This window comes from Buteo buteo, chromosome 3, assembly GCF_964188355.1.
Source record: "Buteo buteo chromosome 3, bButBut1.hap1.1, whole genome shotgun sequence".
Lineage (NCBI taxonomy): Eukaryota > Metazoa > Chordata > Aves > Accipitriformes > Accipitridae > Buteo > Buteo buteo.
Genome location: NC_134173.1, coordinates 25,370,332 through 25,386,742, shown reverse-complemented (window position 1 = coordinate 25,386,742; position 16,411 = coordinate 25,370,332).

The window sequence follows — 16,411 nt, the reverse complement described above, 5'->3', positions numbered from 1 at the left end:
ATATGACATCTCTGGGAAAGCACAGATCCCCAGTGCTGTTGTGCCTGTGAATAGCCTGCCAAGGAAACGTAAAGATCAGCAACATCTTTCAGGGCTATCACCCTCCTTGTAGGAGAAATAGCCAGACGTTTGCCTTTTCGGAACCAGGCTCTGCCGAGAACGAGCACCATGAGATTTGACATCTCTGGGAAAGTACAGATCCCCAGTGCTGTTGTGCCTGTGAACAGGCTGACAAGGGAGGGTGAAGACCAGCAACAGCTTTCAGGGCTGGCTCATTCCTTGTGGGAGAAGGAGCCGGACGTTTGCCTTTTCTGAAACAGGCTCTGCCGAGAACGAGCACCATGAGATATGACTTCTCTTGGAAAACACAGATATCCAGTGCTTTTGTGCCTGTGAATAGGCTGCCAAGGGAGGATGAAGACCAGCAACAGCTTTCAGGGCTGGCACATTCCTTGTGGGAGAACGAGCCGGACGTTTGCCTTTTCGGAATCAGGATGTGCCGAGAACGAGCACCATGAGATATGACATCTCTGGGAAAGCACAGATCCCCAGTGCTGTTGTGCCTGTGAATAGCCCGCCAAGGGGAGCTGAACACCAGCAATATCTTTCTGGGCTCTCTCCTTCCTTGTAGGAGGAAAAGCCAGACGTTTGCCTTTTCGGAATCACGCTCTGCGAGAACAAGCACCATGAGATATGACATCTCTGGGAAAGCACAGATCCCCAGTGCTGTTGTGCCTGTGAATAGCCTGCCAAGGAAAAGTAAAAATCAGCAACATCTTTCAGGGCTGTCACCTTCCTTGTCGGAGAAATAGCCAGACGTTTGCCTTTTCGCTATGAGGCTCTGCCGAGAACGAGCACCATGAGATCTTCCACCTAGCGTAAAGCACAGATTCCCAGTGCTGTTGTGCCTGTGAATAGGCTGCCAAGGAAGGGTGAAGACCAGCAACAGCTTTCAGGGCTGGCACATTCCTTGTAGGAGAAGGAGCCGGACGTTTGCCTTTTCGGAACCAGGCTCTTCCGAGAACGAGCACCATGAGATCTTCCACCTAGCGTAAAGCACAAATCCCCAGTGCTGTTGTGCCTGTGAATAGCCTGCAAAGGAAATGTAAAGATCAGCAACATCTTTCAGGTCTGGCACATTCCTTGTAGGGGAAGGAGCCGGACGTTTCCCTTTTCGGAACCAGGCTCTGCCGAGAACGAGCACCATGAGATCTTCCACCTAGCGTAAAGCACAGATTCCCAGTGCTGTTGTGCCTGTGAATAGGCTGCCAAGGGAGGGTGAAGACCAGCAACAGCTTTCAGGGCTGGCACATTCCTTGTGGGTGAAGGAGCCGGACGTTTGCCTTTTCTGAAACAGGCTCTGCCGAGAACGAGCACCATGAGATATGACTTCTCTTGGAAAACACAGATATCCAGTGCTTTTGTGCCTGTGAATAGGCTGCCAAGGGAGGATGAAGACCAGCAACAGCTTTCAGGGCTGGCACATTCCTTGTGGGAGAAGGAGCCGGACGTTTGCCTTTTCGGAAACAGGCTCTGCCGAAAACGAGCACCATGAGATATGACATCTCTGGGAAAGCACAGATCCCCAGTGCTGTTGTGCCTGTGAATAGGCTGCCAAGGGAGGGTGAAGACCAGCAACAGCTTTCAGGGCTGGCTCATTCCTTGTGGGAGAAGGAGCCGGACGTTTGCCTTTTCGGAAACAGGCTCTGCCGAGAACAAGCACCATGAGATATGATATCTCTGGGAAAGCACAAATCCCCAGTGCTGTTGTGCCTGTGAATAGCCTGCAAAGGAAATGTAAAGATCAGCAACATCTTTCAGGTCTGGCACATTCCTTGTAGGGGAAGGAGCCGGACGTTTGCCTTTTCGGAACCAGGCTCTGCCGAGAACGAGCACCATGAGATCTTCCACCTAGCGTAAAGCAGAGATTCCCAGTGCTGTTGTGCCTGTGAATAGCCTGCCAAGGGAGGGTGAAGACCAGCAACAGCTTTCAGGGCTGGCTCATTCCTTGTGGGAGAAGGAGCTGGGCATTTGCCTTTTCTTAAACAGGCTCTGCCGAGAACGAGCACCATGAGATATGACATCTCTGGGAAAGCACAGATCCCCAGTGCTGTTGTGCCTGTGAATACCCTGCCAAGGAAAGGTAAAGATCAGCAACATCTTTCAGGGCTGGCACATTCCTTGTAGGAGAAATAGCCAGACCTTTGCCTTTTCGGAATCAGGCTCTGCCGAGTACGAGCACCATGAGATCTTCCACCTAGCGTAAAGCACAGATCCCCAGTGCTGTTGTGCCTGTGAATAGGCTGCCAAGGGAGGGTAAAGACCAGCAACAGCTTTCAGGGCTGGCTCATTCCTTGAGGGAGAAGGAGCCGGACGTTTGCCTTTTCTGAAACAGGCTCTGCCGAGAACGAGCACCATGAGATATGACATCTCTGGGAAAGCACAGATATCCAGTGCTTTTGTGCCTGTGAATAGCCCGCCAAGGGGAGCTGAACACCAGCAATATCTTTCAGGGCTCTCTCCTTCCTTGTAGGAGGAAAAGCCAGACGTTTCCCTTTTCGGAATCACGCTCTGCCGAGAACAAGCACCATGAGATATGACATCTCTGGGAAAGCACAGATCCCCAGTGCTGTTGTGCCTGTGAATAGCCTGCCAAGGAAACGTAAAGATCAGCAACATCTTTCAGGGCTATCACCCTCCTTGTAGGAGAAATAGCCAGACGTTTGCCTTTTCGGAACCAGGCTCTGCCGAGAACGAGCACCATGAGATATGACATCTCTGGGAAAGCACAGATCCCCAGTGCTGTTGTGCCGGTGAACAGGCTGCCAAGGGAGGATGAAGACCAGCAACAGCTTTCAGGGCTGGCACATTCCTTGTGGGAAAACGAGCCGGACGTTTGCCTTTTCGGAAACAGGCTCTGCCGAGAACGAGCACCATGAGATATGACATCTCTGGGAAAGCACAGATCCCCAGTGCTGTTGTGCCTGTGAGTAGGCTGCCAAGGGAGGATGAAGACCAGCAACAGCTTTCAGGGCTGGCACATTCCTTGTGGGAAAACGAGCCGGACGTTTGCCTTTTCGGAAACAGGCTCTGCCGAGAACGAGCACCATGAGATATGACATCTCTGGGAAAGCACAGATCAACAGTGCTGTTGTGCCTGTGAATAGCCCACCAAGGGGAGGTGAACACCAGCAATATCTTTCAGGGCTCTCTCCTTCCTTGTAGGAGGAAAAGCCAGACGTTTGCCTTTTCGGAATCAGGCTCTGCCGAAAACGAGCACCATGAGATATGACATCTCTGGGAAAGCACAGATCCCCAGTGCTGTTGTGCCTGTGAATAGCCCGCCAAGGGGAGCTGAACACCAGCAATATCTTTCAGGGCTCTCTCCTTCCTTGTAGGAGGAATAGCCATACGTTTGCCTTTTCGGAAACAGGCTCTGCCGACAACAAGCACCATGAGGTATGATATCTCTGGGAAAGCCCAGATCCCCAGTGCTGTTGTGCCTGTGAATACCCTGCCAAGGAAAGGTAAAGATCAGCAACATCTTTCAGGGCTGGCACATTCCTTGTAGGAGAAATAGCCAGACATTTGCCTTTTCGGAATCAGGCTCTGCCGAGTACGAGCACCATGAGATCTTCCACCTAGCGTAAAGCACAGATCCTGAGTGCTGTTGTGCCTCTGAATAGGCTGCCAAGGGAGGGTAAAGACCAGCAACAGCTTTCAGGGCTGGTACATTCCTTGTGGGAGAAGGAGCTGGACGTTTGCCTTTTCGGAAACAGGCTCTGCCGAGAACGAGCACCATGAGATATGACATCTATGGGAAAGCACAGATCCCCAGTGCTGTTGTACCTGTGAATAGGCTGCCAAGGGAGGATGAAGACCAGCAACAGCTTTCAGGGCTGGCACATTCCTTGTGGGAGAAGGAGCTGGACGTTTCCCTTTTCGGAATAAGGCTCTGCCGAGAACGAGCACCATGAGATATGACATCTCTGGGAAAGCACAGATCCCCAGTGCTGTTGTGCCTGTGAATAGCCCGCCAAGGGGAGCTGAACACCAGCAATATCTTTCAGGGCTCTCTCCTTCCTTGTAGGAGGAAAAGCCAGACGTTTGCCTTTTCGGAATCACGCTCTGCCGAGAACAAGCACCATGAGATATGACATCTCTGGGAAAGCACAGATCCCCAGTGCTGTTGTGCCTGTGAATACCCTGCCAAGGAAAGGTAAAGATCAGCAACATCTTTCAGGGCTGGCACATTCCTTGTAGGAGAAATAGCCAGACCTTTGCCTTTTCGGAATCAGGCTCTGCCGAGTACGAGCACCATGAGATCTTCCACCTAGCGTAAAGCACAGATCCCCAGTGCTGTTGTGCCTGTGAATAGGCTGCCAAGGGAGGGTAAAGACCAGCAACAGCTTTCAGGGCTGGCTCATTCCTTGAGGGAGAAGGAGCCGGACGTTTGCCTTTTCTGAAACAGGCTCTGCCGAGAACGAGCACCATGAGATATGACATCTCTGGGAAAGCACAGATATCCAGTGCTTTTGTGCCTGTGAATAGCCCGCCAAGGGGAGCTGAACACCAGCAATATCTTTCAGGGCTCTCTCCTTCCTTGTAGGAGGAAAAGCCAGACGTTTGCCTTTTCGGAATCACGCTCTGCCGAGAACAAGCACCATGAGATATGACATCTCTGGGAAAGCACAGATCCCCAGTGCTGTTGTGCCTGTGAAGAGCCTGCCAAGGAAACGTAAAGATCAGCAACATCTTTCAGGGCTATCACCCTCCTTGTAGGAGAAATAGCCAGACGTTTGCCTTTTCGGAACCAGGCTCTGCCGAGAACGAGCACCATGAGATATGACATCTCTGGGAAAGCACAGATCCCCAGTGCTGTTGTGCCTGTGAGTAGGCTGCCAAGGGAGGATGAAGACCAGCAACAGCTTTCAGGGCTGGCACATTCCTTGTGGGAAAACGAGCCGGACGTTTGCCTTTTCGGAAACAGGCTCTGCCGAGAACGAGCACCATGAGATATGACATCTCTGGGAAAGCACAGATCAACAGTGCTGTTGTGCCTGTGAATAGCCCACCAAGGGGAGGTGAACACCAGCAATATCTTTCAGGGCTCTCTCCTTCCTTGTAGGAGGAAAAGCCAGACGTTTGCCTTTTCGGAATCAGGCTCTGCCGAAAACGAGCACCATGAGATATGACATCTCTGGGAAAGCACAGATCCCCAGTGCTGTTGTGCCTGTGAATAGCCTGCCAAGGAAACGTAAAGATCAGCAACATCTTTCAGGGCTATCACCCTCCTTCTAGGAGAAATAGCCAGACGTTTGCCTTTTCGGAACCAGGCTCTGCCGAGAACGAGCACCATGAGATATGACATCTCTGGGAAAGTACAGATCCCCAGTGCTGTTGTGCCTGTGAACAGGCTGACAAGGGAGGGTGAAGACCAGCAACAGCTTTCAGGGCTGGCTCATTCCTTGTGGGAGAAGGAGCTGGACGTTTGCCTTTTCTGAAACAGGCTCTGCCGAGAAAGAACACCATGAGATATGACTTCTCTTGGAAAACACAGATATCCAGTGCTTTTGTGCCTATGAATAGGCTGCCAAGGGAGGATGAAGACCAGCAACAGCTTTCAGGGCTGGCACATTCCTTGTGGGAGAACGAGCCGGACGTTTGCCTTTTCGGAAACAGGCTCTGCCGAGAACAAGCACCATGAGATATGATATCTCTGGGAAAGCACAAATACCCAGTGCTGTTGTGCCTGTGAATAGCCCGCCAAGGGGAGCTGAACACCAGCAATATCTTTCAGGGCTCTCTCCTTCCTTGTAGGAGGAATAGCCAGACGTTTGCCTTTTCGGAATCACGCTCTGCGAGAACAAGCACCATGAGATATGACATCTCTGGGAAAGCACAGATCCCCAGTGCTGTTGTGCCTGTGAATAGCCTGCCAAGGAAAAGTAAAAATCAGCAACATCTTTCATGGCTGTCACCTTCCTTGTCGGAGAAATAGCCAGACGTTTGCCTTTTCGCTATGAGGCTCTGCCGAGAACGAGCACCATGAGATCTTCCACCTAGCGTAAAGCACAGATTCCCAGTGCTGTTGTGCCTGTGAATAGGCTGCCAAGGGAGGGTGAAGACCAGCAACAGCTTTCAGGGCTGGCACATTCCTTGTAGGAGAAGGAGCCGGACGTTTGCCTTTTCGGAACCAGGCTCTTCCGAGAACGAGCACCATGAGATCTTCCACCTAGCGTAAAGCACAAATCCCCAGTGCTGTTGTGCCTGTGAATAGCCTGCAAAGGAAATGTAAAGATCAGCAACATCTTTCAGGTCTGGCACATTCCTTGTAGGGGAAGGAGCCGGACGTTTCCCTTTTCGGAACCAGGCTCTGCCGAGAACGAGCACCATGAGATCTTCCACCTAGCGTAAAGCACAGATTCCCAGTGCTGTTGTGCCTGTGAATAGGCTGCCAAGGGAGGGTGAAGACCAGCAACAGCTTTCAGGGCTGGCACATTCCTTGTGGGTGAAGGAGCCGGACGTTTGCCTTTTCTGAAACAGGCTCTGCCGAGAACGAGCACCATGAGATATGACTTCTCTTGGAAAACACAGATATCCAGTGCTTTTGTGCCTGTGAATAGGCTGCCAAGGGAGGATGAAGACCAGCAACAGCTTTCAGGGCTGGCACATTCCTTGTGGGAGAAGGAGCCGGACGTTTGCCTTTTCGGAAACAGGCTCTGCCGAAAACGAGCACCATGAGATATGACATCTCTGGGAAAGCACAGATCCCCAGTGCTGTTGTGCCTGTGAATAGGCTGCCAAGGGAGGGTGAAGACCAGCAACAGCTTTCAGGGCTGGCTCATTCCTTGTGGGAGAAGGAGCCGGACGTTTGCCTTTTCGGAAACAGGCTCTGCCGAGAACAAGCACCATGAGATATGATATCTCTGGGAAAGCACAAATCCCCAGTGCTGTTGTGCCTGTGAATAGCCTGCAAAGGAAATGTAAAGATCAGCAACATCTTTCAGGTCTGGCACATTCCTTGTAGGGGAAGGAGCCGGACGTTTGCCTTTTCGGAACCAGGCTCTGCCGAGAACGAGCACCATGAGATCTTCCACCTAGCGTAAAGCAGAGATTCCCAGTGCTGTTGTGCCTGTGAATAGCCTGCCAAGGGAGGGTGAAGACCAGCAACAGCTTTCAGGGCTGGCTCATTCCTTGTGGGAGAAGGAGCTGGGCATTTGCCTTTTCTTAAACAGGCTCTGCCGAGAACGAGCACCATGAGATATGACATCTCTGGGAAAGCACAGATCCCCAGTGCTGTTGTGCCTGTGAATAGCCCGCCAAGGGGAGCTGAACAACAGCAATATCTTTCAGGGCTCTCTCCTTCCTTGTAGGAGGAAAAGCCAGACGTTTGCCTTTTCGGAATCACGCTCTGCCGAGAACAAGCACCATGAGATATGACATCTCTGGGAAAGCACAGATCCCCAGTGCTGTTGTGCCTGTGAATAGCCTGCCAAGGAAACGTAAAGATCAGCAACATCTTTCAGGGCTATCACCCTCCTTGTAGGAGAAATAGCCAGACGTTTGCCTTTTCGGAACCAGGCTCTGCCGAGAACGAGCACCATGAGATATGACATCTCTGGGAAAGTACAGATCCCCAGTGCTGTTGTGCCTGTGAACAGGCTGACAAGGGAGGGTGAAGACCAGCAACAGCTTTCAGGGCTGGCTCATTCCTTGTGGGAGAAGGAGCTGGACGTTTGCCTTTTCTGAAACAGGCTCTGCCGAGAACGAGCACCATGAGATATGACTTCTCTTGGAAAACACAGATATCCAGTGCTTTTGTGCCTATGAATAGGCTGCCAAGGGAGGATGAAGACCAGCAACAGCTTTCAGGGCTGGCACATTCCTTGTGGGAGAACGAGCCGGACGTTTGCCTTTTCGGAAACAGGCTCTGCCGAGAACAAGCACCATGAGATATGATATCTCTGGGAAAGCACAAATACCCAGTGCTGTTGTGCCTGTGAATAGCCTGCAAAGGAAATGTAAAGATCAGCAACATCTTTCAGGTCTGGCACATTCCTTGTAGGGGAAGGAGCTGGACGTTTGCCTTTTCGGAACCAGGCTCTGTCGAGAACGAGCACCATGAGATCTTCCACCTAGCGTAAAGCACAGATTCCCAGTGCTGTTGTGCCTGTGAATAGGCTGCCAAGGGAGGGTGAAGACCAGCAACAGCTTTCAGGGCTGGCTCATTCCTTGTGGGAGAAGGAGCTGGGCGTTTGCCTTTTCTTAAACAGGCTCTGCCGAGAACGAGCACCATGAGATATGACATCTCTGGGAAAGCACAGATCCCCAGTGCTGTTGTGCCTGTGAATAGCCCGCCAAGGGGAGCTGAACACCAGCAATATCTTTCAGGGCTCCCTCCTTCCTTGTAGGAGCTATAGCCAGACGTTTGCCTTTTCGGAAACAGGCTCTGCCGAGAACGAGCACCATGAGATCTTCAACCTAGCATAAAGCCCAGATGCCCAGTGCTGTTGTGCCTGTGAATAGGCTGCCAAGGGAGGATGAAGACCAGCAATAGATTTCAGGGCTGTCACATTCCCTGTAGGAGAAGGAGCCGGACCTTTGCCTTTCTTGAAACAGGCTCTGCCGACAACAAACACCATGAGATATGATATCTCTGGGAAAGCACAGATCCCCAGTGCTGTTGTGCCTGTGAATAGCCTGCCAAGGAAACGTAAAGATCAGCAACATCTTTCAGGGCTATCACCCTCCTTGTAGGAGAAATAGCCAGACGTTTGCCTTTTCGGAACCAGGCTCTGCCGAGAACGAGCACCATGAGATATGACATCTCTGGGAAAGCACAGATCCCCAGTGCTGTTGTGCCTGTGAATAGCCCGCCAAGGGGAGCTGAACACCAGCAATATCTTTCAGGGCTCTCTCCTTCCTTGTAGGAGCTATAGCCAGACGTTTGCCTTTTCTGAAACAGGCTCTGCCGAGAACGAGCACCATGAGATCTTCAACCTAGCATAAAGCCCAGATGCCCAGTGCTGTTGTGCCTGTGAATAGGCTGCCAAGGGAGGATGAAGACCAGCAATAGATTTCAGGGCTGTCACATTCCCTGTAGGAGAAGGAGCCGGACCTTTGCCTTTCCTGAAACAGGCTCTGCCGACAACAAACACCATGAGATATGATATCTCTGGGAAAGCACAGATCCCCAGTGCTGTTGTGCCTGTGAATAGCCTGCCAAGGAAACGTAAAGATCAGCAACATCTTTCAGGGCTATCACCCTCCTTCTAGGAGAAATAGCCAGACGTTTGCCTTTTCGGAACCAGGCTCTGCCGAGAACGAGCACCATGAGATATGACATCTCTGGGAAAGTACAGATCCCCAGTGCTGTTGTGCCTGTGAACAGGCTGACAAGGGAGGGTGAAGACCAGCAACAGCTTTCAGGGCTGGCTCATTCCTTGTGGGAGAAGGAGCCGGACGTTTGCCTTTTCTGAAACAGGCTCTGCCGAGAACGAGCACCATGAGATATGACTTCTCTTGGAAAACACAGATATCCAGTGCTTTTGTGCCTGTGAATAGGCTGCCAAGGGAGGATGAATACCAGCAACAGCTTTCAGGGCTGGCACATTCCTTGTGGGAGAAGGAGCCGGACGTTTGCCTTTTCGGAAACAGGCTCTGCCGAGAACGAGCACCATGAGATATGACATCTCTGGGAAAGCACAGATCCCCAGTGCTGTTGTGCCTGTGAATAGGCTGCCAAGGGAGGGTGAAGACCAGCAACAGCTTTCAGGGCTGGCTCATTCCTTATAGGAGAACGAGCCGGACGTTTGCCTTTTCGGAAACAGACTCTGCCGAGAACAAGCACCATGAGATATGATATCTCTGGGAAAGCACAAATCCCCAGTGCTGTTGTGCCTGTGAATAGCCTGCAAAGGAAATGTAAAGATCAGCAACATCTTTCAGGTCTGGCACATTCCTTGTAGGGGAAGGAGCTGGACGTTTGCCTTTTCGGAACCAGGCTCTGCCGAGAACGAGCACCATGAGATCTTCCACCTAGCGTAAAGCACAGATTCCCAGTGCTGTTGTGCCTGTGAATAGGCTGCCAAGGGAGGGTGAAGACCAGCAACAGCTTTCAGGGCTGGCTCATTCCTTGTGGGAGAAGGATCTGAGCGTTTGCCTTTTCTTAAACAGGCTCTGCCGAGAACGAGCACCATGAGATATGACATCTCTGGGAAAGCACAGATCCCCAGTGCTGTTGTGCCTGTGAATAGCATTCCTAGGGAGGATGAAGACCAGCAACTGCTATCAGGGCTATCACTTTCCTTGTAGAAGGAATAGCCAGACATTTGCCTTTTCGGAATCAGGCTCTGCCGAGAGCGAGCACCATGAGATATGACATCTCTGGGAAAGTACAGATCCCCAGTGCTGTTGTGCCTGTGAATAGCCCGCCAAGGGGAGCTGAACACCAGCAATATCTTTCAGGGCTCTCTCCTTCCTTGAAGGAGGAAAAGCCAGACGTTTGCCTTTTCGGAATCACGCTCTGCCGAGAACAAGCACCATGAGATATGACATCTCTGGGAAAGCACAGATCCCCAGTGCTGTTGTGCCTGTGAATAGCCTGCCAAGGAAACGTAAAGATCAGCAACATCTTTCAGGGCTATCACCCTCCTTGTAGGAGAAAGAGCCAGACGTTTGCCTTTTCGGAACCAGGCTCTGCCGAGAACGAGCACCATGAGATTTGACATCTCTGGGAAAGTACAGATCCCCAGTGCTGTTGTGCCTGTGAACAGGCTGACAAGGGAGGGTGAAGACCAGCAACAGCTTTCAGGGCTGGCTCATTCCTTGTGGGAGAAGGAGCCGGACGTTTGCCTTTTCGGAATCAGGATGTGCCGAGAACGAGCACCATGAGATATGACATCTCTGGGAAAGCACAGATCCCCAGTGCTGTTGTGCCTGTGAATAGCCCGCCAAGGGGAGCTGAACACCAGCAATATCTTTCTGGGCTCTCTCCTTCCTTATAGGAGGAAAAGCCAGACGTTTGCCTTTTCGGAATCACGCTCTGCGAGAACAAGCACCATGAGATATGACATCTCTGGGAAAGCACAGATCCCCAGTGCTGTTGTGCCTGTGAATAGCCTGCCAAGGAAAAGTAAAAATCAGCAACATCTTTCAGGGCTGTCACCTTCCTTGTCGGAGAAATAGCCAGACGTTTGCCTTTTCGCTATGAGGCTCTGCCGAGAACGAGCACCATGAGATCTTCCACCTAGCGTAAAGCACAGATTCCCAGTGCTGTTGTGCCTGTGAATAGGCTGCCAAGGGAGGGTGAAGACCAGCAACAGCTTTCAGGGCTGGCACATTCCTTGTAGGAGAAGGAGCCGGACCTTTGCCTTTTCGGAAACAGGCTCTTCCGAGAACGAGCACCATGAGATCTTCCACCTAGCGTAAAGCACAAATCCCCAGTGCTGTTGTGCCTGTGAATAGCCTGCAAAGGAAATGTAAAGATCAGCAACATCTTTCAGGTCTGGCACATTCCTTGTAGGGGAAGGAGCCGGACGTTTCCCTTTTCGGAACCAGGCTCTGCCGAGAACGAGCACCATGAGATCTTCCACCTAGCGTAAAGCACAGATTCCCAGTGCTGTTGTGCCTGTGAATAGGCTGCCAAGGGAGGGTGAAGACCAGCAACAGCTTTCAGGGCTGGCACATTCCTTGTGGGTGAAGGAGCCGGACGTTTGCCTTTTCTGAAACAGGCTCTGCCGAGAACGAGCACCATGAGATATGACTTCTCTTGGAAAACACAGATATCCAGTGCTTTTGTGCCTGTGAATAGGCTGCCAAGGGAGGATGAAGACCAGCAACAGCTTTCAGGGCTGGCACATTCCTTGTGGGAGAAGGAGCCGGACGTTTGCCTTTTCGGAAACAGGCTCTGCCGAAAACGAGCACCATGAGATATGACATCTCTGGGAAAGCACAGATCCCCAGTGCTGTTGTGCCTGTGAATAGGCTGCCAAGGGAGGGTGAAGACCAGCAACAGCTTTCAGGGCTGGCTCATTCCTTGTGGGAGAAGGAGCCGGACGTTTGCCTTTTCGGAAACAGGCTCTGCCGAGAACAAGCACCATGAGATATGATATCTCTGGGAAAGCACAAATCCCCAGTGCTGTTGTGCCTGTGAATAGCCTGCAAAGGAAATGTAAAGATCAGCAACATCTTTCAGGTCTGGCACATTCCTTGTAGGGGAAGGAGCCGGACGTTTGCCTTTTCGGAACCAGGCTCTGCCGAGAACGAGCACCATGAGATCTTCCACCTAGCGTAAAGCAGAGATTCCCAGTGCTGTTGTGCCTGTGAATAGCCTGCCAAGGGAGGGTGAAGACCAGCAACAGCTTTCAGGGCTGGCTCATTCCTTGTGGGAGAAGGAGCTGGGCATTTGCCTTTTCTTAAACAGGCTCTGCCGAGAACGAGCACCATGAGATATGACATCTCTGGGAAAGCACAGATCCCCAGTGCTGTTGTGCCTGTGAATAGCCCGCCAAGGGGAGCTGAACACCAGCAATATCTTTCAGGGCTCTCTCCTTCCTTGTAGGAGGAAAAGCCAGACGTTTGCCTTTTCGGAATCACGCTCTGCCGAGAACAAGCACCATGAGATATGACATCTCTGGGAAAGCACAGATCCCCAGTGCTGTTGTGCCTGTGAATAGCCTGCCAAGGAAACGTAAAGATCAGCAACATCTTTCAGGGCTATCACCCTCCTTGTAGGAGAAATAGCCAGACGTTTGCCTTTTCGGAACCAGGCTCTGCCGAGAACGAGCACCATGAGATATGACATCTCTGGGAAAGTACAGATCCCCAGTGCTGTTGTGCCTGTGAACAGGCTGACAAGGGAGGATGAAGACCAGCAACAGCTTTCAGGGCTGGCTCATTCCTTGTGGGAGAAGGAGCTGGACGTTTGCCTTTTCTGAAAAAGGCTCTGCCGAGAACGAGCACCATGAGATATGACTTCTCTTGGAAAACACAGATATCCAGTGCTTTTGTGCCTATGAATAGGCTGCCAAGGGAGGATGAAGACCAGTAACAGCTTTCAGGGCTGGCACATTCCTTGTGGGAGAACGAGCCGGACGTTTGCCTTTTCGGAAACAGGCTCTGCCGAGAACAAGCACCATGAGATATGATATCTCTGGGAAAGCACAAATACCCAGTGCTGTTGTGCCTGTGAATAGCCCGCCAAGGGGAGCTGAACACCAGCAATATCTTTCAGGGCTCTCTCCTTCCTTGTAGGAGGAAAAGCCAGACGTTTGCCTTTTCGGAAACAGGCTCTGCCGAGAACGAGCACCATGAGATCTTCAACCTAGCATAAAGCCCAGATGCCCAGTGCTGTTGTGCCTGTGAATAGGCTGCCAAGGGAGGATGAAGACCAGCAATAGATTTCAGGGCTGGCACATTCCCTGTAGGAGAAGGAGCCGGACCTTTGCCTTTCCTGAAACAGGCTCTGCCGACAACAAACACCATGAGATATGACATCTCTGGGAAAGCACAGATCCCCAGTGCTGTTGTGCCTGTGAATACCCTGCCAAGGAAAGGTAAAGATCAGCAACATCTTTCAGGGCTGGCACATTCCTTGTAGGAGAAATAGCCAGACCTTTGCCTTTTCGGAATCAGGCTCTGCCGAGTACGAGCACCATGAGATCTTCCACCTAGCGTAAAGCACAGATCCCCAGTGCTGTTGTGCCTGTGAATAGGCTGCCAAGGGAGGGTGAAGACCAGCAACAGCTTTCAGGGCTGGCTCATTCCTTGAAGGAGAAGTAGCCGGACGTTTGCCTTTTCTGAAACAGGCTCTGCCGAGAACCAGCACCATGAGATATGACATCTCTGGGAAAGCACAGATATCCAGTGCTTTTGTGCCTGTGAATAGCCCGCCAAGGGGAGCTGAACACCAGCAATATCTTTCAGGGCTCTCTCCTTCCTTGTAGGAGGAAAAGCCAGACGTTTGCCTTTTCGGAATCACGCTCTGCCGAGAACAAGCACCATGAGATATGACATCTCTGGGAAAGCACAGATCCCCAGTGCTGTTGTGCCTGTGAAGAGCCTGCCAAGGAAACGTAAAGATCAGCAACATCTTTCAGGGCTATCACCCTCCTTGTAGGAGAAATAGCCAGACGTTTGCCTTTTCGGAACCAGGCTCTGCCGAGAACGAGCACCATGAGATATGACATCTCTGGGAAAGCACAGATCCCCAGTGCTGTTGTGCCTGTGAGTAGGCTGCCAAGGAAGGATGAAGACCAGCAACAGCTTTCAGGGCTGGCACATTCCTTGTGGGAAAACGAGCCGGACGTTTGCCTTTTCGGAAACAGGCTCTGCCGAGAACGAGCACCATGAGATATGACATCTCTGGGAAAGCACAGATCAACAGTGCTGTTGTGCCTGTGAATAGCCCACCAAGGGGAGGTGAACACCAGCAATATCTTTCAGGGCTCTCTCCTTCCTTGTAGGAGGAAAAGCCAGACGTTTGCCTTTTCGGAATCAGGCTCTGCCGAAAACGAGCACCATGAGATATGACATCTCTGGGAAAGCACAGATCCCCAGTGCTGTTGTGCCTGTGAATAGCCCGCCAAGGGGAGCTGAACACCAGCAATATCTTTCAGGGCTCTCTCCTTCCTTGTAAGAGGAATAGCCAGATGTTTGCCTTTTCGGAAACAGGCTCTGCCGACAACAAGCACCATGAGGTATGATATCTCTGGGAAAGCACAGATCCCCAGTGCTGTTGTGCCTGTGAATACCCTGCCAAGGAAAGGTAAAGATCAGCAACATCTTTCAGGGCTGGCACATTCCTTGTAGGAGAAATAGCCAGACCTTTGCCTTTTCGGAATCAGGCTCTGCCGAGTACGAGCACCATGAGATCTTCCACCTAGCGTAAAGCACAGATTCCCAGTGCTGTTGTGCCTGTGAATAGGCTGCCAAGGGAGGGTAAAGACCAGCAACAGGTTTCAGGGCTGGTACATTCCTTGTGGGAGAAGGAGCTGGTCGTTTGCCTTTTCGGAAACAGGCTCTGCCGAGAACGAGCACCATGAGATATGACATCTATGGGAAAGCACAGATCCCCAGTGCTGTTGTACCTGTGAATAGGCTGCCAAGGGAGGATGAAGACCAGCAACAGCTTTCAGGGCTGGCACATTCCTTGTGGGAGAAGGAGCTGGACGTTTGCCTTTTCGGAATCAGGCTCTGCCGAGAACGAGCACCATGAGATATGACATCTCTGGGAAAGCACAGATCCCCAGTGCTGTTGTGCCTGTGAATAGCCCGCCAAGGGGAGCTGAACACCAGCAATATCTTTCAGGGCTCTCTCCTTCCTTGTAGGAGGAAAAGCCAGACGTTTGCCTTTTCGGAATCAGGCTCTGCCGAGAACAAGCACCATGAGATATGACATCTCTGGGAAAGCACAGATCCCCAGTGCTGTTGTGCCTTTGAATAGCCTGCCAAGGAAAAGTAAAGATCAGCAACATCTTTCAGGGCTATCACCTTCCTTGTCGGAGAAATAGCCAGACTTTTGCCTTTTCGCTATGAGGCTCTGCTGAGAACGAGCACCATGAGATCTTCCACCTAGCGTAAAGCACAGATTCCCAGTGCTGTTGTGCCTGTGAATAGGCTGCCAAGGGAGGATGAAGACCAGCAACAGCTTTCAGGGCTGGCACATTCCTTGTAGGGGAAGGAGCCGGACGTTTGCCTTTTCGGAACCAGGCTCTGCCGAGAACGAGCACCATGAGGTCTTCCACCTAGCGTAAAGCACAAATCCCCAGTGCTGTTGTGCCTGTGAATAGCCTGCAAAGGAAATGTAAAGATCAGCAACATCTTTCAGGTCTGGCACATTCCTTGTAGGGGAAGGAGCCGGACGTTTGCCTTTTCGGAACCAGGCTCTGCCGAGAACGAGCACCATGAGATCTTCCACCTAGCGTAAAGCACAGATTCCCAGTGCTGTTGTGCCTGTGAATAAGCTGCCAAGGGAGGGTGAAGACCAGCAACAGCTTTCAGGGCTGGCACATTCCTTGTGGGTGAAGGAGCCGGACGTTTGCCTTTTCTGAAACAGGCTCTGCCGAGAACGAGCACCATGAGATATGACTTCTCTTGGAAAACACAGATATCCAGTGCTTTTGTGCCTGTGTATAGGCTGCCAAGGGAGGATGAAGACCAGCAACAGCTTTCAGGGCTGGCACATTCCTTGTGGGAGAAGGAGCCGGACGTTTGCCTTTTCGGAAACAGGCTCTGCCGAAAACGAGCACCATGAGATATGACATCTCTGGGAAAGCACAGATCCCCAGTGCTGTTGTGCCTGTGAATAGGCTGCCAAGGGAGGGTGAAGACCAGCAACAGCTTTCAGGGCTGGCTCATTCCTTATAGGAGAAGGAGCCGGACGTTTGCCTTTTCGGAAACAGGCTCT